The 21,811-nt window shown below is 41.9% G+C and overlaps 1 protein-coding gene and 1 long non-coding RNA gene across 3 annotated transcripts in view; both read left to right on the forward strand.

The window, feature by feature from the left end:
* DOCK3 (dedicator of cytokinesis 3) overlaps positions 1 to 21,811 on the forward strand; it is a 698,449-nt gene that overhangs the window by 410,386 nt on the left and 266,252 nt on the right. The gene's annotated exons all lie outside the window — the stretch shown is intronic.
* LOC144339218 (uncharacterized) lies at positions 3,490 to 8,053 on the forward strand. The gene is made up of 2 exons (XR_013413986.1): positions 3,490 to 3,883; positions 7,821 to 8,053. It is a non-coding gene; the product is annotated as an uncharacterized LOC144339218 (long non-coding RNA).

Consider the following 21,811-nt stretch of genomic DNA (forward strand, 5'->3'; position numbering starts at 1 on the left):
AGCAGTGTAGGAATATACAGGCAGAAATGAGGATAACTCTGTAGAAGTTTGGTGGAAAACAAAATGGACAGGGTTAGGGAAGGCTTTTTTGTTGTTATTTCTTTGTTATTATTACTATTATACTTTAAGTTCTGGGACACATATGCAGAACGTGCAGGTTTGTTACATAGGTATACGTGTGCCATGGTGGTTTGCTGCACCCATCAACCTGTCATTTACATTAGGTATTTCTCCTAATGCTATCCCTCCCCTTGCCCCTCAACCCCCAACAGGCCCTGGTGTGTGATATTCCCCTCCCTGTGCCCATATTTTCTCATTGTTCAACTCCCTCTTACAACTGAGAACATGCGGTGTTTGGTTTTCTGTTCTGTGTTAGTTTGCCGAGAATGATGGTTTCCAGCTTCGTTCGTGTCCCTGCAAAGGACATGAACTCATCCTTTTGTATGACTGCATAGTATACCATGGTGTATATGTGCCACATTTTCTTTATCCAGTCTATGATTGTTGGGCATTTGGGTTGGTTCTGTTGTGAATAGTGCTGCAATAAACATATGTGTGCATGTGTCTTTATAGTAGAATGATTTATAGTCCTTTGGGTATATACCCAGTAATGGGATTGCTGGGTCAAATGGAGAAATACCATTCTAGATGCTTGAGGAATCACCACACTGGTTGAACTCATTTACACTCCCGACAGTGCAAAAGCATCCCTTTCCACATCCTCTCCAGCATCTATTTTTTCCTGACTTTTTAATGATTGCCATTCTAACTGGCATGAGGTGGTATGTCATTGTGGTTTTGATTTGCATTTCTCTAATGACCAGTGATGATGAGCTTTTTTTCATATGTTTGTTGGTTGCATAAATGTCTTCTTTTGTGAAGTGTCTGTTCATATCCCTTGTTCACTTTTTGATGGGGTTGTTTTTTTCTTCTAAATTTGTTTAGTTCTTTATAGATTCTGGATATTAGCCCTTTGTCAGATGGATAGATAACAAAAATGTTCTCCCATTCTGTAGGTTGTCTGTTCATCCCGAGGATAGTTTCTTTTGCCATGCAGAAGCTCTTTAGTTTAATTAGATCCCATTCGTCAATTTTGGCTTTTGTTGCCATTGCTTTTGGTGTTTTAGTCATGAAGTCCTTGCCCATGCCTATGTCCTGAATGGAATTGCCTTGATTTTCTTCTAGGGTTTTTTGGTTTTAGGTCTTACATTTAAATCTTTAATCCATCTTGAGTTAATTTTTGTATAAATTGTAAGGAAGAGGTCCAGTTTCAGTTTTCTGCATATGGCTAGGCAGTTTTCACAACAGCATTTATTAAATAGGGAATCCTTTCCCCATTTCTTGTTTTTGTCAGGTTTGTCAAAGATCAGATGGTTGTAGATGTGTGGTGTTATTTCTGAGGCCTGTCTTCTGTTCCTTTGGTCTATATATCTGTTTTGGTACCAGTACCATGCTGTTCTGGTACCAGTACCATGCTGTTTTGGTTACTGTCACCTTGTAGTATGGTTTGAAGTCAGGCAGCGTGATGCCTCCAGCTTTGTTCTTTTTACTTAGAATTGTCTTGGCTATATGGACTCTTTTTTGGTTCCATATGAAATTTAAAGTAGTTTTTTCTAATTCTGTGAAGAAAGTCAGTGGTAGCTTGCTGGGAATACCATTGAATCTATAAATTACTTTGAGCAGTATGGCCATTTTCACAATATTGATTCTTCCTATCCATGAGCATGGAATGTTTTTCCATTTGTTTGTGTCCTCTCTTCTTCCATTGAGCAGTGGTTTGTAGCTTTCCTTGTAGAGGTCCTTCACATTTCTTGTAAGTTGTATTCCTGGGTATTTTATTCTCTTAGTAGCAATTCTGAATGGGAGTTCACTCATGATTTGGCTCTCTATTTGTCTATTATTAGTGTATAGGAATGCTTGTGATTTTTGCACATTGATTTTGTATCCTGAGACTTTGCTGAAGTTGCTTATCAGCTTAAGAAGCTTTTGGGCTGAGACGATGGGGTTTTCTAAATACACCATCATGTAATCTGCAAACAGAGGCAATTTGACTTCCTCTCTTTCTATTAGAATATCCTTTATTTGTTTCTCTTGCATGATTGCCCTGGCCAGAACTTCCAATATTCTGTTGAATAGGAGTGGAGAGAGAGGGCATCTTTGTCTTGTGCCAGTTTTCAAGGGGATGCTTCCAACTTTTGCCCATTCAGTATGACATTGGCTGTGGGTTTGTCATAAATAGGTCTTACTGTTTTGAGACATTTAACACAAATACCTACTTTATTGAGTGTTTTTAGCATGCAGGGCTGTTGAATTTTGTCGAAGGCCTTTTCTGCTTCTATTGAGATAATCGTGTGGTTTTTGTCATTGGTTCTGTTTATGTGATGGATTATGTTTATTGATTTGCATATGTTGAACCAGCCTTGCCTCCCAGGGATGAAGCCAACTTGATCATATTGGATAAGCTTTTTGATGTGCTACTGGAATTGGGCTTGCCAGTATTTTATTGAGGATTTTTGCATCTATGTTCATCAGGGATATTGGCCTGAAATTTTCTCTTTTTTTGTTGTGTTCCTGCCACTTTTCGGTATCAGGATGATGCTGGCCTCATAAAATGAGTTAGGGAGGAGTCCTTCTTTTTCTATTGTTTGGAATAAGTTCAGAAGGAATAGTACCAGCTCCTCTTTATACCTCTAGTAGAAATTGGCTGTGAATCCATCTGGTCCTGGGGTGTTTTTTTTTTGGTTGGTAGGCTATTAATTACTGCCTCCATTTCAGAACTTGTTGTTGGTCTATTCAGGGATTTGGCTTCTTCCTGGTTTAGTCTTGGGAGGGTGTATGTGTCTAGGAATTTGTCCATTTCTTCTAAGTTTTCTAATTTATTTGCTTATAGATGTTTATAGTGTTCTCTGATGGTAGTTTGTATTGCTCAGGATCAGTGGTGATCAGCTCTTTATGATTTTTAATTGTGTCTATTTGATTATTCTGTCTTTCATTCTTTGTTAGTCTGGCTAGTGATCTATTTTTGTTAATCTTTTCAAAAAACCAGCTCCTGGATTCATTGATTTTTTGAAGGGAATTTTGCATCTCTATCTCCTTCAGTTCTGTTCTGATCTGAGTTATTTCTTCTCTTCTGCCAGCTTTTGAATTTGTTTGCTCTTGCTTTACTAGTTCTTTTAATTGTGATGTTAGGGCGTTGGTTTTAGATCTTTCCTATTTTCTCCTGTGGGCATTTAGTGCTATAAATTTCCCCCTAAACACTGCTTTAACTGTTTCCCAGAGATTCTGGTACATTGTGTTTTTGTTCTCATTGGTCTCAAGGAACTTATTTATTTCTGCCTTAATTTCATTATTTACCCAGTGGTCATTCAGGAGCAGGTTGTTCAATTTCCATGTAGTTATGCAGTTTTGAGTGAGTTTCTTAATCCTGAGTTCTAATTTGATTGCACTATAGTCTGAGAGACTGTTTGTCATGATTTCCATTCTTTTGCATTTGCTGAGGAGTGCTTTACTTCCGGTTATGTGATCATTTTTAGAATGAGTGCTATGAGGTGCTGAGAATATATATTCTGTTGATTTGGGGTGGAGAGTAGACGTCTATTAGGTTTGCTTGGTCCAGAGCTGAGCTCAAGTCCTGAATATCCTTGTTAATTTTCTGTCTCATTGATCTAAGATTGACAGTGGGGTGTTAAAGTCTCCCACTATTATTATTATTATTATTTTTTTTTTTTTTTTTTTTTTTGAGACGGAGTCTGGCTCTGTCGCCCAGGCTGGAGTACAGTGGCCGGATCTCAGCTCACTGCAAGCTCCGCCTCCCGGGTTCACGCCATTCTCCTGCCTCAGCCTCCCGCGTAGCTGGGACTACAGGCGCCCGCCACCTCGCCCGGCTAATTTTTTTTTTTGTATTTTTTAGTAGAGACGGGGTTTCGCTGGGTTATCCAGGATGGTCTCGATCTCCTGACCTCATGATCCGCCCGTCTCGGCCTCCCAAAGTGCTGGGATTACAGGCTTGAGCCACCGCACCCGGCCGTCTCCCACTATTATTGCGTGGGAGTCTAAGTCTCTTTGTAGATCCCTAATAACTTGCTTTATGAATCTGGGTGTTCCTGTATTGGGTACATACGTATTTAGGATAGTTAGCTTTTCTTGTTGCATTGATCCCTTTACCATTGTGTAATGCCCTGCTTTGTCTGTTTTGATCTTTGTTGGTCTTGATTGTGTTGGATAAAGTCTGTTTTATCAGAGACTAGGATTGTAACCCTGCTTTTTTTTTTTTTCCTTTCCATTTGCTTGGTAAATATTCTTTCATCCCTTTATTTTGACCCTATGTGTGTTTTTGCACATGAGATGGGTCTTCTGAATATAGCACACCAATGGGTCTTGACTCTTTATCCAATTTGCCAGTCTGTGCCTTTTAATTGGGGCATTTAGCCCGTTTACATTTAAGGTTAATATTGTTATGTGTTAATTTGAACCCGTCATTATGATGCTAACTGGCTATCTTGCCCATTAGTTGATGCAGTTTCTTCATAGTGTCAATGGTCTTTACATTTTGGTATGTTTTTGCAGTGGCTGGTACCGGGTTTTCCTTTCCATATTTAGTGCTTCCTTCTGTATGGTAGGCCTGGAGAGTGACAAAATCCCTCAGCATGTGCTTGTCTGGAAAGAATTTTATTTCTCCTTTACTTATGAAGCTTAGTGTGGCTGGATATGATATTCTGCTTGAAAATTCTTTTCTTTAAGAATGTTGAGTTGATGGGTGCAGCACACCAACATGGCACAAGTATACATATGTAACAAACCTGCACATTATGTACATGTACCCTAGAACTAAAGTATGATAAAATAAAAAATAAAAAATTAAAAAAAGAATGTTGAATATTGGCCCCCACTCTCTTCTGGCTTGTAGGATTTCTGCAGAGAGATGCAGTGTTTGTCTGATGGGCTTCTCTTTGTGGGTAACCCGACCTTTCTCTCTGACTGCCCTTAACATTTTTTCCTTCATTTCAACCTTGGTGAATCTGATGATTATGTATCTTGGGGTTGCTCTTCTCAAATAGTATCTTTGTGGTGGTCTCTGTATTTCCTGAATTTGAATGTTGACCTGTGTTGCTAGGTTGGGGAAGTTCTCCTGGATAACATCCTGAAGTGTGTTTTCCAACATGGTTCCATTCTCCCCATCACTTTCAGGTACACCAATCAAACATAGATTTGGTTTTTTCACATAGTCCCGTATTTCTCGGAGGCTTTGTTTGTTCATTTTCATTCTTTTTTCTCTAATCTTGTCTTCATGCCTTATTTCAGTAAGTTGATCTTCAATCTCTGATATCCTTTCTTCCACTTGATCGATTCGGCTGTTGATACTTGTATATGCTTCACAAAGTTCTCATGCTGTGTTTTTCAGCTCCATCAGGTCATTTATGTTCTTCTCTAAACTGGTTATTGTAGTTAGCAATTCCTCTAACCTTTTATCAAGGTTCTTAGCTTCCTTGCGTTGAGTTAGAACATGCTTCTTTAGCTCGGAGGAGTTTGTTATTACCCACCTTCTGAAGCCTACTTCTGTCAATTCATCAGACTCATTCTCTGTCCAGTTTTGTTGCCTTGTTGGCGAGGAGTTGTGATCCTTTGGAGGAAAAGAGGTGTTCTGCTTTTGGAATTTTCAGCCTTTTTGCACTAGTTTTTCCTCATCTTCTTGGATTTATCTGCCTTTGGTCTTTGCTGTTCGTGACCTTTGGATGGAGTTTGTGTGTGGTCGTTTTTTTTTTTTTGTTGATGTTGATGCTGTTCCTTTCTGTTTGTTAGTTTTCCTTCTAACAATCACACCCCTCTTCTGCAGGTCCACTGAAGTTTGCTAGGGGTCTACTCCAGACCCTGTTTGCCTGGGTATCACCAGTGGAGGCTGCAGAACAGCAAAGATTGCTGTCTGTCCTTCTTCCTAAAGCTGTGTCCTACAGGGGCACCCACCAGGTGCCAACCAGAGCTCTGCTGTATGAGGTGTCTGTCGACCCCTGCTGGGAGGTTTCTTCCCATCAGGAGGCACGGGGATCAAGGACCAACTTGAGGAGGCTGTCTGTCCCTTAACAGAATTCAAGCACTATGCTGGGAGATCCACTGCTCTCTGCGGGGCCGGCAGGCAGAAATATTTGTGTCTGCTGAAGCTGCGCCCACACCTGCCACTTCCCCCAGGTTCTCTGTCCCAGGGAGATGAGAGTTTGATCTATAAGCTCCTGACTGGGACTACTGCCTTTCTTTCAGAGATGCCCTTCCCAGAGTGGAGGAATCTAGAGAGGCAGATCTGGCTACAGTGGCTTTGTAGCACTGTGTTTGGCTTCGCCCAGTCCAAACATCCTGGTGACTTTGTTTACACTGTGAGGGGAAAACCGCATACTCAAGCCTCAGTAATGGCAGATGTCCCTCCCCCCACCAAGCTCGAGCGTCCCAGGTCGACTTGAGACTTGTGTGCTGGCAGTGAAAATTTCAAGCCAGTTGATCTTAAGCTTGCTTGGCTCCATGGGGGTGGGATCTGCTGAGCAAGACCACTTGGCTCCCTGGCTTCAGCCCTTTATCAAGGGGAGTGAATGGTTCTGTCTCGCTGGCATTCCAGGTATTGCTGGAGTATGAAAAAGAAAGAAGAAAAAAAACTCCTTCAGCTAGCTCAGCGTCTGCCCAAACCGCCACGCAGTTTTGTGCTTGAAACCCAGGGCCCTTGTGGTATAGGCACCCAAGGGAATCTTCTAGTCTGTGTGTTGCAAAGACCATAGGAAAAGCGTTGTATCTGGGCCAGATAGTACCCTCCCTCACAGCAGGGTCCCTTATGGCTTCCCTTGGCTAGGGGAGGGAGTTCCCCAACCCCTTGCGCTTTTAGGGTGAGGCAATGCACCACCCTGCTTCTGCTCGCCCTCCATGGGCTGCACCCACTGTGTAACCAGTCCCAGTGAGATGAACCGAGTACCTCAATTGGAAATGCAGAAATCACCCCCCTCTGCGTTGGTATTGCTGGGAGCTGCAGACTGGAGCTTTTCCTATTCAGCCACCTTGCCCAGGAATCCCAGGCAAGGCTTTTAGAGCAGGAAAAGAGCTGGCAGAGAAGGGGGACATGGAGATTTCAATGAGGAAAGATTGCTCAGTGGGGCATTATTCCACAGGGACTGGGAAGGAAGGATAGAAATACCTGCAATCATTAATAAGTTGAGTTATGATAAGTTTTAAAGACAATTGGAAGACATTTATGTCCAATGATTTGTATTTTTCTAAGTGGCTTAAGGAAAAATGTAAAGGTCTGGATCAGTCTTTGTGGGGAATGAGGGAGAGAAAGGGGCAAGAGTGAACACTTCTCTGAAGTATGTGCCAAATCCTGTGTCAGGAGCTTTACATCATTATTTAATCCAGTCCCTAAATCAACTGAGTGAGGTTGAACAGTTTGCTAGTATCCAATCCAAGATTTAAATCCCTGTCGGTGTCTTGCATTATTTTCATTACCTCCTATTGCTTCAGAGATTCATAAGAGAATAGCCAACCATATCACAGGATTAGCATGAGATAGAAATCGGAAGCTTTTAAGAGGAACTAATGGTCATAGTCATGGATTCCAGAAGTCCAAGGATCTGTGCTTGATAACTGCTCACTGTCCCTTCTAAAAAACAACAGGCAAGTTTCCCTATCAGCAACCCCCTAGGATATTATTTATTCTTTATGGCCAGAATATTATATCCCTGGAAGCATATCATGAGCTCAGATTTAAGGAAAAAGTCTGAGGAATAAACTTCCTGATATCAAAATTAAACATTTAGCGCTGGTGCAGTGGTTCATGCCTGTAATCCCAGCACTTTGGAAGGTCAAGGCAGGAGGATTGCTTGAGGCCAGGAGTTTAAGACCAGCTTGGGCAACATAGCAAGACCCGGTTTCTACAAAAAAATTTAAAAGCATCCAGGTATGATGGTGTGCACCTGTAGTCCTAGGTACTTGGGAGGCAGAGATGGGAAGAGCCCAGAAGTTTGAGGTTACAGTGAGCCCAGACAACAGAGCAAGACTTTGTCTCAAAATAAAAGAAAAGAAAGATAAAGAGAGAGAAAGAAAGGAAAACAATTAAACATTTGTATGCTTCAGAAACCCTGGAATACACAATTGTTATATGTCTTAAATAGTTTGTCTTGGATTTTTGCATTCAAACATGTTTTTACTTCCATTAAGAAATGTGTGAAGTGTATTAATGCTTATATTGATAAGGCTGAGCACCCTATGGATAGCTTAAGAGGAACAGTGTAACCTAATTTTTTTAATTATTTTTATACTTTAAGTTCTAGGGTACATGTGCACAATGTGCAGGTTTGTTACATATGTATACATGTGCCATGTTGGTGTGCTGCACCCATTAACTCATCATTTACATTAGGTATATCTCCTAATGCTATCCCTCCCCCATCCCCCCTCCCCACAATAGGACCCGGTGTGTGATGTTCCCCTTCCTGTGTGCAAGTGATCTCATTGTTCATTTCCCACCTATGAGTGAGAACATGCGGTATTTGTTTGTTTATTTTTTTCTTCTAAATTTGATTGAGTTCTTTATAGGTTCTGGATATTAGCCCTTTGTCAGATGAGTAGATTGCAAAAATTTTCTCCCATTCTGTAGGTTGCCTGTTCACTCTGATGGTAGTTTCTTTTGCTGTGCAGAAGCTCTTTAGTTGAATTAGATCCCATTTGTCAATTTTGACTTTTGTTGCCATTGCTTTTGGTGTTTTAGACATGAAGTCCTTTGCCCATGCCTATGTACTGAATGGTATTACCTAGGTTTCTTCTAGAGTTTTTATGGTTTTAGGTCTAACATTTAAGTCTCTAATCCATCTTGAATTAATTTTCATATAAGGAGTAAGGAAAGGATCCAGTTTCAGCTTTCTACTTATGGCTAGCCAATTTTCCCAGCACCATTTATTAAATAGGGAATCCTTTCCCCATTTCTTGTTTTTCTCAGGTTTGTCAAATATCAGATGGCTATAGATGTGTGGTATTATTTCTGAGGGCTCTGTTCTGTTCATTGGGCTATATCTCTGTTTTGGTACCAGTACCATGCTGTTTTGGTTACTGTAGCCTTGTAGTATAGTTTGAAGTCAGGTAGCGTGATGCCTCCAGCTTTGTTCTTTTTGCTTAGGATTGTCTTGGCAATGCGGGCTCTTTTTTGATTCCATATGAACTTTAAAGCAGTTTTTTCCAATTCTGTGAAAAAAGTCATTGGTAACTTAATGGGGATGGCGTTGAATCTATAAATTACCTTGGGCAATTTGGCCATTTTCATGATACTGATTCTTCCTATCCATGAGCATGGTATGTTCTTCCATTTGTTTGTGTCCTCTTTTATTTCACTGAGCAGTGGTTTGTAGTTCTCCTTGAAGAGGTCCTTTACATCCCTTGTAAGTTGAATTCCTAGCTATTTTATTCTCTTTGAAGCTATTGTGAATGGGAGTTCATTCATGATTTGGCTCTCTGTTTGTCTGTTAGTGGTGTATGAGAATGCTTGTGATTTTTGCACATTAATTTTGTATCCTGAGACTTTGCTGAAGTTGCTTGTCAGCTTAAGGAGATTTTGGGCTGAGACAATGGGATTTTCTAAATATACAATCATGTCTTCTGCAAAGAGGGACAATTTGACTTCTCCTTTCCTAACTGAATGCCGTTTATTTCTTTCTCTTGCCTGATTGCCCTAGCCAGAAATTCCAACACTATGTTGAATAGGAGTGGTGAGAGAGGGCATCCCTGTCTTGTGCCAGTTTTCAAAGGGAATGCTTCCAGTTTTTGCCCATTCAGTATGATATTGGCTGTGGGTTTGTCATAAATAGCTCTTATTATTTTGTGGTACGTTCCATCAATACCGAATTTATTGAGCGTTTTTAGCATGAAGGGGTGTTGAATTTTGTCAAAGGCCTTTTCTGCATCTATTGAGATAATCATGTGGTTTTTGTCTCTGGTTCTGTTTATCTGCTGGATTACGTTTATTGATTTGCATATGTTGAACCAGCCTTGCATACCAGGGATGAAGCCCACTTGATCACGGTGGATAAGCTCTTTGATGTGCTGCTGGATTCGGTTTGCCAGTATTTTATTGAGGATTTTTGTATCAGTGTTCATCAGGGATATTGGTCTAAGATTCTTTTTTTTTTTTTTTTTTTGTATCTCTGTCAGGCTTTGGTATCAGGATAATGTTGGCCTCATAAAATGAGTTAGGGAGGATTCCCTCTTTTTCTATTGATTGGAATAGTTTCAGAAGGAGTGCTGCCAACGCCTCCTTGTACCTCTGGTAGAATTCGGCTGTGAATCTATCTGGTCCTGGACTTTTTTTGTTTGGTAGGCTATTAATTATTGCCTCAATTTCAGAGCCTGCTATTGGTCTATTCAGGGATTTAACTTCTTCCTGGTTTAGTCTTGGGAGAGTGTAAGTGTCCAGGAAATTATCCATTTCTTCTAGGTTTTCTAGTTTATTTGAGTAGAGGTGTTTATAGTATTCTCTGATGGTAGTTTGTATTTCTGTGGGGTCAGTGGTGATATCCCCATTATCATTTTTTATTGCATCTATTTGATTCTTCTCTCTTTATTAGTCTTGCCAGCAGTCTATCAATTTTGTTATCTTTTCAAAAAACCAGCTCCTGGATTCATTGATTTTTTTGGAGGGCTTTTTGTGTGTCTATCTCTTTCACTTCTGCTCTGATCTTCGTTATTTCTTGCCTTCTGCTAGCTTTTGAATGTGTTTGCTCTTGCTCCTCTAGTTCTTTTAATTGTGATGTTAGGGTATCAATTTTAGATCTTTCCTGCTTTCTCTTGTCGGCATTTAGTGCTATAAATTTCCCTCTACACACTGCTTTAAATGTGTCCCAGAGATTCTGGTATGTTGTATCTTTGTTCTCATTGGTTTCAAAGAACATCTTTATTTCTGCCTTCATTTCGTTATGTACCCAGTAGTCATTCAGGAGCAGGTTGTTCAGTTTCCATGTAGTTGAGAGGTTTTGAGTGAGTTTCTTAGTCCTGAGTTCTAGTTTGATTGCACTGTGGTCTGAGAGACAGTTTGTTATAATTGCTGTTCTTTTACATTTGCTGAGGAGTGCTTTACTTCCAACTATGTGGTCAGTTTTGGAATCAGTGTGATGTGGTGCTGAGAAGAATGTATTTTCTGTTAATTTGGGGTCGAGAGTTCTGTAGATGTCTATTAGGTCCGCTTGGTGCAGACTTGAGTTCAATTCCTGGATATCCTTGTTAACTTTCTGTCTCGTTGATCTGTCTAATGTTGACAGTGGGGTGTTAAAAGTCTCCCATTATTATTGTATGGGAGTCTAAGTCTCTTTGTAAGTCTCTAAGGACTTGCTTTATGAATCTGGGTGCTCCTGTATTGGGTGCATAAATATTTAGGATAGTTAGCTCTTCCTGATGAATTGATCCCTTTACCATTATGTAATGGCTTTCTTTGTCTCTTTTGATCTTTGATGGTTTAAAGTCTGTTTTATCAGAAACTAGGATTGCAACCCCTGCTTTTTGTTCTTTTCCATTTGCTTGGTAGATCTTCCTCCATCCCTTTATTTTGAGCCTATGTGTGACTTGCATGTGAGATGGGTCTCCTGAATACAGCAAACTGATGGGTCTTGACTCTTTATCCAATTTGCCAGTCTGTGTCTTTTAATTGGACCATTTAGTCCATTTACATTTAAGATTAATATTGTTATGTGTGAACTTCATCCTGTCATTATGATATTAGCTGGTTATTTTGCTCGCTAGTTAATGCCGTTTCTTCCTAGCATTGATAGACTTTACATTTTGACACATTTTTTGCAATGGCTGGTACCTGTTGTTCCTTTCCATGTTTAGTGCTTCCTTCAGGATCTCTTGTAGGGCAGGCCTGGTGGTGACAAAATCTCTAAACATTTGCTTGTCTGTAAAGGATTTTATTTCTCCTTCACTTATGAAACTTAGTTTGGCTGGATATGAAATTCTGGGTTGAAAATTCTTTTCTTTAAGAATGTTGAATATTGGCCCCCACTCTCTTCTGACTTGCAGAGTTTCTGCCAAGAGATCTGCTGTTAGTCTGATGGGCTTCCCTTTGTGTGTAACCCAACCTTTCTCTCTGGCTGCCCTTAACATGTTTTTCTTCATTTCAACTTTGGTGAATCTGATAATTATGTGTCTTGGAATTGCTCTTCTCAAGGAGTATCTTTGTGATGTTCTCTGTATTTCCTGAATTTGAATGTTGGCCTGCCTTACCAGGTTGGGGAAGTTGTCCTGGATAATATCCTGCAGAGTATTTTCCAACTTGGTTCCATTTTCCCCCTCACTTTCAGGCACACCAATCAGACGTAGATTTGGTCTTTTCACATAATCCCATATTTCTTGGAGGCTTTGTTCATTTCTTTTTACTCTTTTTTCTCTAAACTTCTCGCTTCATTTCATTCATTTGATCTTCAGTCGTTGATACTCTTTATTCCAGTTGATCGAGTCAGTTACTGAAGCTTGTGCATTTGTCACGTAGTTCTCATGTTACGGTTTTCATCTCTATCAGTTCTTTTAAGGTCTTCTCTGTATTTTCTAGTTATCCATTCATCCATTCTTTTTTCAAGGTTTTTAGTTTCTTTGTGCTGGTTACATAATTCCTCCTTTAGCTCTGAGAAGTTTGATTGACTGAAGCCTTCTTCTCTCAACTCATCAAAGTCATTCTCTGTCCAGCTTTGTTCTGTTGCTGGCGATGAGCTGTATTCCTTTGGAGGGGGAGATGCGCTGATTTTTGAATTTCCAGCTTTTCTGCACTGCTTTTTCCCCATCTTTGTGGTTTTATCTGCCTTTGGTCTTTGATGACAGTGACGTACTGATGGAATTTTGGTGTGGGTGTCCTTTCTGTTTGTTAGTTTTTCTTCTGTCAGTCAGGACCCTCAGCTGTAGGTCTGTTAGAGTTTGCTTGAGGTCCACTCCAGACCCTGTTTGCCTGGGTATCAGTAGTGGAGGCTGCAGACGATAGAATATTGCTTAACAGCGAATGTTGCTGTCTGATGCTTGCTCTGGAAGCTTTGTCTCGGGTGTACCCTACCGTGTGAGGTGTGAGGTGTTGGTCTGCACCTAGTTGGGGATCTCTCCCAGTTAGGCTACTCAGGGGTTAGGGACCCACTTGAGCAGGCAGTCTGTCCGTTTTCAGATCTCAACCTCCATGCTGGGAGATCCACTGTTCTCTTCAAAGCTGTCAGACAGGGTCATTTACCTCTGCCAAGGTTTCTGCTGCTTTTTGTTTAGCTATGTCCTGTCCCCAGAGGTGAGTCTACAGAGGCAGTCTGGCCTCCTTGAGCTGTGGTGGACTCCACCCAATTCGAGCTTCCTGGCAGCTTTGTTTACCTACTTAAGCCTCAACAATGGCGGGCGCCCCCTCCCCCAGCCTCGCTGCCGCCTTGCAGTTAGATCTCAGACGCTGTGCTAGCAATGAGGGAGGCCCCATGGGCGTGGGACCCTCTGGGCCAGGTGTGGGATATAATCTCCTGGTGTGCTGTTTGCTAAGACCCTTGGTAAAGCGCAGTATTAGGGTGGGAGTTACCCAATTTTCCAGGTGTTGTGTGTCTCAATTCCCTTTGGCTAGGAAAAGGAATTCCCTTCCCCCTTGCACTTACCAGGTGAGGTGATGCCTCGCCCTGCTTCAGCTCTCGCTGGTCAGGCTGCACCCACGGACCAGTGCCAACTGTCTGACACACCCCAGTGGGATGAACCTGGTACCTCAGTTGAAAATGCAGAAATCGCCTGTCTTCTGCGTCGCTCACCCTGGGAGCTGGAGGCTGGAGCTGTTCCTGTTCGGCCATCTTGAGCGCGCCCCCCAACCTAATTTATTTTGACTTGGTTAGTGGTATTTGCATAGGGTCAAAAAGTCAAAAGCCAGACTTTTTGACTTCTGACCCTAAAAGTGGAAAAGGAAATGGAAAAAGTGAAAAAGGAAATGGAGGTATTGACTTGCAGCCGTCTTCCCACTGCCCGGAAGAGCATCCTGACGTCTGACATGGGCCTGGCAGGATTCATGGATATATGAGGACATAGAGATAGATTAGGAAGGATGCTGGGACCCTTTGCTACTCTCTCCTTAGAAGATTGCATGTGCACACAGACACGTAATTGTTTACATCCTGCTGCAGAGGATACGTGGATCTTCTGAAACCTGTCTTGAGCCCAGATTGAAAACTGTACTTTAAAGCATAAAAGACCCACTTTGGTAATAGTTCCCATGCTGTCATATACCTCATGCCTCAGCATCCACTTCATTTTATCTGCCTACTCTGGCTCCACACTTTGCTCCTGACCAGGGTGTGGTCAGCCATAACCAGTCTGTAGCTTCATTCCACTTCCCCTGAGGATAATTCATCCTACCCATGGTCCATCTCCACCCAACACTAGACCTGCCTGTGGTTCTCCAGCTTCGTTCCTGAGTTTGACCTCTGAGATCTGTCCTTGTACTTGTCCTAAACTCTGAACTCACACTGCCACTGGCCTTACCTGCCCTACACTATATTCTTTGAGGGTTGCAGAGATATAAGACCTACAGTCTCTGCTGCTTTGCAGACAAGGACACTGGACTTAAAGACGTGTTGGAGTTCTCCAAGACCACCCTTAGTGATTATTCACTACAAAGAGCTCATAGGGCTCAGCATATACTTGTAGTCATGGCTAAGACTTATGACAGTGATGTAGTAAGGATACGTAGCTGGATCATGACAGAGAAAGACACAGACTTTGGAGGAATCTATGCACAAGCTTCTTTGTGCTCTCTCTCTCATGAGGGGTCACACAGAGCACTCTTCCAGCAATGAATATGTAGCATTAAGTATGCGATGTTTCAGCCCTGGGAAGCCCATTAGGGACTCAGCAGCCAAGGTTTATTGGGGGCTGTCACATAGGCACCCTCTGTGTAGCACATGCCAAATTCCAAGCTCCCAGAAGGGAAGCAGGTATATAACATAAGCCATATTGTTCACACAGACAGTCTAGGCGTAGTGAGCCACCCTTAATTGTTGGGAACACTCTGAAAGCCAAATACCAGATGCTAGCCAAGGGCCAGCCTTGCAAGCAGACCTTTCTAAGGATAGCAGTCTCAGGCCTGCTGTGTTAACTCTTTTCTGTGCCCCAAGCTCCTGTTTCATAGAATTTTGGCCCACCATGTCCATGTAAACCACAGACTTCTTCAGCTATGCTTTGACTGTTAGGTTTTTAGATGTCAAGTTTCCTCTTGCCATTTTTAAGCCTTGGAGACCAGGAATGCCTGTACCAGAGAGTGCCATTCCTAGATCTGGTCCTCTGGACATCCTCCTTCCAGCCCAAGAACCCCACCTGTGTATCCTGACCTCAGTGCTGCTAGCATTGTAATGTTGTACTTTGGAAATTGATGTAGTTTTCTCTAATATGAGAACAGTGCTGCTATGCAATAGTATAGGGTCTTTTGTCTCAGTGACCCCTCACAGACCCTGCAGGGCTATGCTGTCCAATACAACTGAACCGTTCTATATATGGGGGGCATTTTGGTAGCCACTAGCCACATGTGACTGTTGAGCACTTGAAATGTGGCTAATGTGACTAAGAACTGAGTCTTTAACTTTACTTAATTTTAATGTAAATAACAAAATGTGGCTAGTGGCTACCCCATTGGTTAGCACAGCATGAAACCTGGTGGGCTGAACGATCTGGTAAGCTGGTTGTTCAGGGCCATGGCAGAAAGGATAGACTGAGTGCACAGGATATCAAGAGGAAGGAAAGACATGAAGCAAAAGAAGAAAATTAAGAGAGTTCTTTGAAGTCCGGATATATCCATTTGTGCACATTTATAAATATGTAATATTTAGAGAGATGTAGCTGTTTTCAAATGCTTTCTTTTTGATCAATATTAAATCTTATTTTCACCATTCAGATACTATATCTTGAGAGACAGTTGGAATGAGTACAGATTTTGGAAAAGCCAGGCTTAGGCTAAAATCTTGTCTCTGTAGCTTATTAGCTACAATACTATAACATAACACTGTTTTTAAAATAATGCCATAAAGCTGGGTGCGTTGGCTCACGCCTGTAATCCCAGCACTTTGGAAGGCTGAAGTTGGTGGATCACCTGAGGTCAGGAGTTCAAGACCAGCCTGGCCAACATGGTGAAACCCTGTCTCTACTTAAAAAAAAAAAAAAAAAAAAAAAAAAAAAAAAAAAGCCAGGTGTGGTGGCACATGCCTGTAATCCCTGCTACTCTGGAGGCTGAGGCAGGAGAATCGCTTGAACCTAGGAGCTGAGATCACGCCACTGCACTCCAGCCTGGACGACAGAGTGAGACTCCACTTCAAATATAAATAAATAAATAGCCATAATTTTTTGATATTAAGGGAGAGTGAAAAATAATTTAACATAGTGCAGTGGACATTCTTATATTTTAAATGTTTCTAAAACCTAAAAGTTCTTAAGTACTAAAAATTCGAAAGCATTTAGGAACTTTCTTTGCTGTTCTTCCCTGAAATTGTTCCTGAACTTCCCAGTTGTGTACTTTAAAAGCCTAGAAAATATCTAGTGAAATATCTGACAAATTTAAATATTAGTGTGGCTTTCAGGATGGCTGAATTTTCTAGCTCCCATTTATAAACACTCTATATTTGTCTGTTTCCTCTGTGTGTGTTTGGTTTCTGTAAGCTCTGCCTTTCTCATCAGGATTCCCTCATTTTGGACTAAGTCTCTTGTGCTGTGACATGTTATCATATTAAACAAGCAAGGCTTTGCCTCATTGAGACACAGAAACAGCAGCAGAAATAGTGAAAAGAACAAGTTAATAAATATAAATACTGTGTATTCTGATATTCTTAGAGGACTTCCGTAATCAAAACAGGACAAATATAGAGGAGTATATATATTACATGGCAACTATAAAAACCCTTAAATACTGTTATATCTTGTTTTATGCTGAACAGAAAAAAGCTTGTATAATGAGTAAAGGAATGAAGTTAAAAAGAACAAAAATGTTCATGTTGTGGTAAGGAACTGGAAAGCACAGAACAAGATTATCAATACCAGCGTAGGTAATGAGGGAGAGTAACAAAATCAGGAAGACCGTCAATATTATTATTGCTAAGACAGTGTTTTTACATGAGGCTTTAAGAGAGCAAGCACATTTTAGCACTTGTTTAAATCTTTTCAGTTTATATAGTAAATAAGTTGGAAAACAATAAATAGGAAAACACTAAATCATGTTATCAGTTATTTGCTCTTAAATATGTTGTTTACTTGTGATAGTGCTAGGTTACATATTTATCTAAGTACAGTCAGATTGACTGAGAGAATAGTCTTTTGTACACTTGATGAACTAATTCTAAACTAAATTGGCTTCTTCAACATTCATTCATTTATTTATCTGATCATTATTTCAGCATGCCATTCAAAACTGCTAGGTCTGGGTTACTCTTGGGAAGTTTCAAAGGCCTCTGTAGGAAAGGTGCATTCTTCTACACCAGGCAAAAGAGTTTTTCCTGAATAAGGAGAAACAGCTGCTATTCTATTAATAACATTGCTTTTCTGGCATCAAGGGCCAAGCAGGATTACTTCTCTCTGTAAGTACTTCAGACTACTTAACTTTCACCTGAGAAATATAAAATGTATACTTCTTTAGTCCCCATAGGTGTGATTAGCAAAACACATGGAAGGGAGGGTCAGTGTTCTCATCCTCCAGCGTCCTCACATGGACACACACCTTCCTCAGAAGCATTATGACCTGAATGTTGGAGACAGCAAAGATGAACTGACTTAGCATTGTGCTGTCCTGTCATCAGAGCCTTACCACCATTTATTCATCTACATGCTTGTTATTGTTAGAATTAGGAGTCTGATCCTGCGATAAGAGCAGAAATTATTAGAGTGAAAACAGCTGTTTGTAGCTTACCACATTAAGCTACCATTTAGTTAATTTTTGTTAAGTATATGGTTTCTTTGTTTTAAGTTTAGGGGTACATAGGCAGATTTGTCCCATAGGTAAACTCATGTCATGGGGGTTTGCTGTACAGATTATTTCATTACCCAGGTATTAAGCCTAGTATCCATTAGTTATTTTTCCTGATCCTCTCCCTCCTTTCAACCTCCAGTAGGCCCCTGTGTCTCTTGTTCCCCTCTGTATTAGTCAGGGGTCTCTACAGGGACAGAACTAATGAGATAGCCCACAATAGGCCATCTGCAGGCTGAGGAGCAAGGAGAGTAATCCCGAGTTCCAGAACTGAAGAACTTGGGAGTCCCATGTTTAAGGGCAGGAAGCATCCAGCTTGGGAGAAAGATGTTGGCTGGGAGGCTAGGCCAGTCTCTCTTTTCACATTTTCTTGCCTGCTTGTATTCTAGCTGTGCTGGCAACTGGTTAGATTGTGCCCACCCAGATTAAGGGTAGGTCTGCCTTCCCCAGCCCTCTGACTCAAATGTTAATCTCCTTTGGCAGCACCCTCACAGACTTACCACGATCAGTACTTTGTATCCTTCAATCCAATCAAGTTGACACTCCGTATTAAGCATCACAAGTCCATCCCTTGTCAACTTGAACCCATACACATCTCCTGAAATCATTCATAATCTTTGAATAAAGACAATAATGTCATAATTAAGCCCAACATAATACAACTATCCTTCACACAACCAGAAATGCACCAATCCCCGACCCAAATACTATTACGTTAACAATACTTAAATGCTGATGTGAAGTCAATAAATCTTGTATCATGTGATAAAGGAGAAAGAAAATAAAATCAAGATATTTTCTTAGTACAAATGCACAAACATTCTTAACAAAAGGAGGAGGAAATACTTGTGACAATTACAGTCCTCGTTTCTGCAGCTGGTCACGTGGTCATAGCTGGTATTGATGACTACCTTCTTCTACTACCCATTCTGTATTCCCTTTGCCTTCAGCAAGCACCTAAGCAGGTCATGGGGTTTTTCCTGGTGGAGTGACCCAAACCTTCATTCCTGAGGGGTCTGGGCCATTTGTAGTCCTGCCTTGATTGGGCTGTTGTAGTTTCCCATTGACTTTAATCACAGGGCATGGTAATACTAGGAGATGCCCTAATGGATCTCCTGTATTCGATGCTTACTCTTCCTTACTTCTGTTGTGGAGCAGTAGACTGATTTCATCTTGATAGTACGGGTCAGTCACCTCAGCCAACACTGTAACTCCCTTCTTTGCCTGTTGACTTAAAGGTAGGAGGATCCCAAAGTGTCCAGGTGGCAAACTTAACTTCAGTTTAATGGAATCATTGTATCTTTTGATAGCAGCATTCCTCCCTCTGGAACTAAGACCTCTAGGCCAGCAGAATGTAATGTTGTGGGAACAAGAAGCAAAAATTTTGCTAGTGGATCACTAGGGGTGATGGTAAGTGGTGCCATTTCCACTTCTACCCCTTGATTCCTGGACCTGTGAATCCTGGCAATGAGAGAAACTGTACCATACGTTGGATTTTGATTCAGAGCATATACGGCCTTCTAGAGAACTTTGCCCCAGCCCTGCAAAGTGTTGTCACCTAGTTGGCATTGTAATTGTAACTTCAAAAGGCCATTCCACTGTTCTATCAATCCAGCTGCTTTAGGATGATGGGAAACATGGTAATACCAGTGAATTCCATGAGCATGAGCTCACTGCTGCACTTCTTTAGCTGTAAAAGTGAATGCCTTGGTCAGAGGCAATGCTGTGTGGAATACCATGATGGTAGATGAGGCATCTGTGAGTCCGTGGATGGTAGTCTTGGCAGAAGAATTGCATGTAGGATAGGCAAATCCATATCCAGAGTAAGTGCTATTCCAGTGAGGACGAACCTCTGCCCTTTCCATGATAGAAGAGGTCCAATATAATCAACCTGCCACAGCTGGCTGGTCACCTTGAGGAATGGTGCCATATCCAGGGCTCAGTGTTGGTCTCTGCTGCTGGCAAATTGGGCACTCAGCAATGGCCGTAGCCAGGTCAGCCTTGGTGAGTGGAAATCCAAGTTGCTAAGCCCAAGCATAACCTCCATCCCTGCCACCATGGCCACCGTGTTCATGGGTCCATTGTGGGATGACAGGGGTGGCTGGGGAAAGATGCTGAGTGGTGTCCACAGAATGGGTCATCCCGTCTACTTGATTATTAAAATCCTCCTCTACTGAGATCACCTGTTGGTGAGCATTCACATGGGATACAAATATCTTCACAGTTTCTGACCACTCAGAGAGGTCCTTCCACATACCTCTTCCCTAGATTCCTTTTTCACCAATTTTCCAATCATGCTTCTTCCGAGTCCCTGACCCTTCAGCCAAACCATTGACTACAGTCCATGAATTCGTATATAATCACACATCTGGCCATTTGTCCTTCCATGCAAAGTGCACAACCAGGTACACTGCTTGAAGTTCTGCCCACTGGGAAAATTTCCCTTCATTACTGTCCTACAGGGATGTCCTAGAAAGGGGCTGTAGTGCTGCAGCTCTTGACTTTCGGGTGGTGCCTGCTTATCGGGTAGAGCCACCTGTGAACCAGGCCCTAGTCTTCTCTTCCTCTGTCAACTGATCCTAGGGCACTCCCCATGAGGCCATCGGTGCAGGTTAGGGGGAGAAGGCAGGGTGGCAGGAGTGGAGACCATGGGCATTTGAACCGTTTCCTCATGTAACTTATTTGTGCCTTCAAGACCTGCTCAAGCCTGATCATGTATATTCCACTTCCGTTTGATGATGAAATGCTGCTGTGTATGATCCGCTTTATGGCTAGATGGGTCAGAAAGCGCCCAGCTCATGATAGGCAGTTCAGGTCGCATGGTGACTTGATGACCCATAGTCAAACGTTCAGTTTCCACCAAAGCCCAGTAACAGGCCAAGAGTTGTCTCTCAAACTGACAGTAGTTATCTGCAGAAGATGGCAGGGCTGTGCTCCAGAATCCTAAAGGCCTCTGCTATGATTCACCTAAGGGGGCTTGCCAAAGGCTCCAAACAGCATCCCTATCTGCCACTGACACTTCAAGCACCATTGGATCTGCTGGGTCATATGGCTGCTTGCACAGCAGCCTGGATCTGTTGCAGAGCCATCTCCTGTTCTGGACCCCACTCAAAACTGTCAGCCTTTCAGGTCACTTGATAAATGTGCCAGAGTAACACACCCAAATGAGGAATATCTTGCCTCCAAAATTCAAGTAGGCCCACTAGGCATTGTGACTCTTTCTTGGTTGTCGGAGGGCCCAAATGCAGCAACTTACACTTCATCTTAGAAGGAATATCTCGATAGGCCCCACACCACTGGATCCCTAGAAATTTTACTGAGGTAGAAGTTCTCTAAATTTTAGTCAGATTTATTTCCCATCTTCTGGCACACAAATGTTTCACAGTAAGTCCAGCGTGTTTGCTACTTCTTGCTCACTGGATCTAATCAGCATAATGTCATCAGTGTAATGGACCAGTGTGATATCTTGCGGAAGTGAAAAGTGATGAAGGTTTCTCCAAATAAGATTATGACACAAAGCCAGAGAGTCAATATGCCCCTGAGGTAGGACAGTAAAGATATAATGTTGGCCTTGCCAGTTGAAGGCAGATTGCTTCTGGTAGGCCTTATGGACTGGCATGGAGGAAAAGGCATTTGCAGAGTCAGTGGCTGCATACCAGGTGCCAGGAGATGTGTTAATTTGCTCAAGCAATGAAACCACATCTGGTAAAGCAGCTGCAATTGGAGTCACCACTTGGTTAAGTTTACGATAATCCGCTGTCATTCTTCAAGATCCGTCTGTCTTCTACACAGGCTAAATGGGAGAGTTGAACGGGGTTGTGATGGGAATCACCACCCATACGTCTTTCAAGTCCTTGATGG

The sequence above is a fragment of the Macaca mulatta genome, chromosome 2 (assembly GCF_049350105.2).
Source record: "Macaca mulatta isolate MMU2019108-1 chromosome 2, T2T-MMU8v2.0, whole genome shotgun sequence".
NCBI lineage: Eukaryota > Metazoa > Chordata > Mammalia > Primates > Cercopithecidae > Macaca > Macaca mulatta.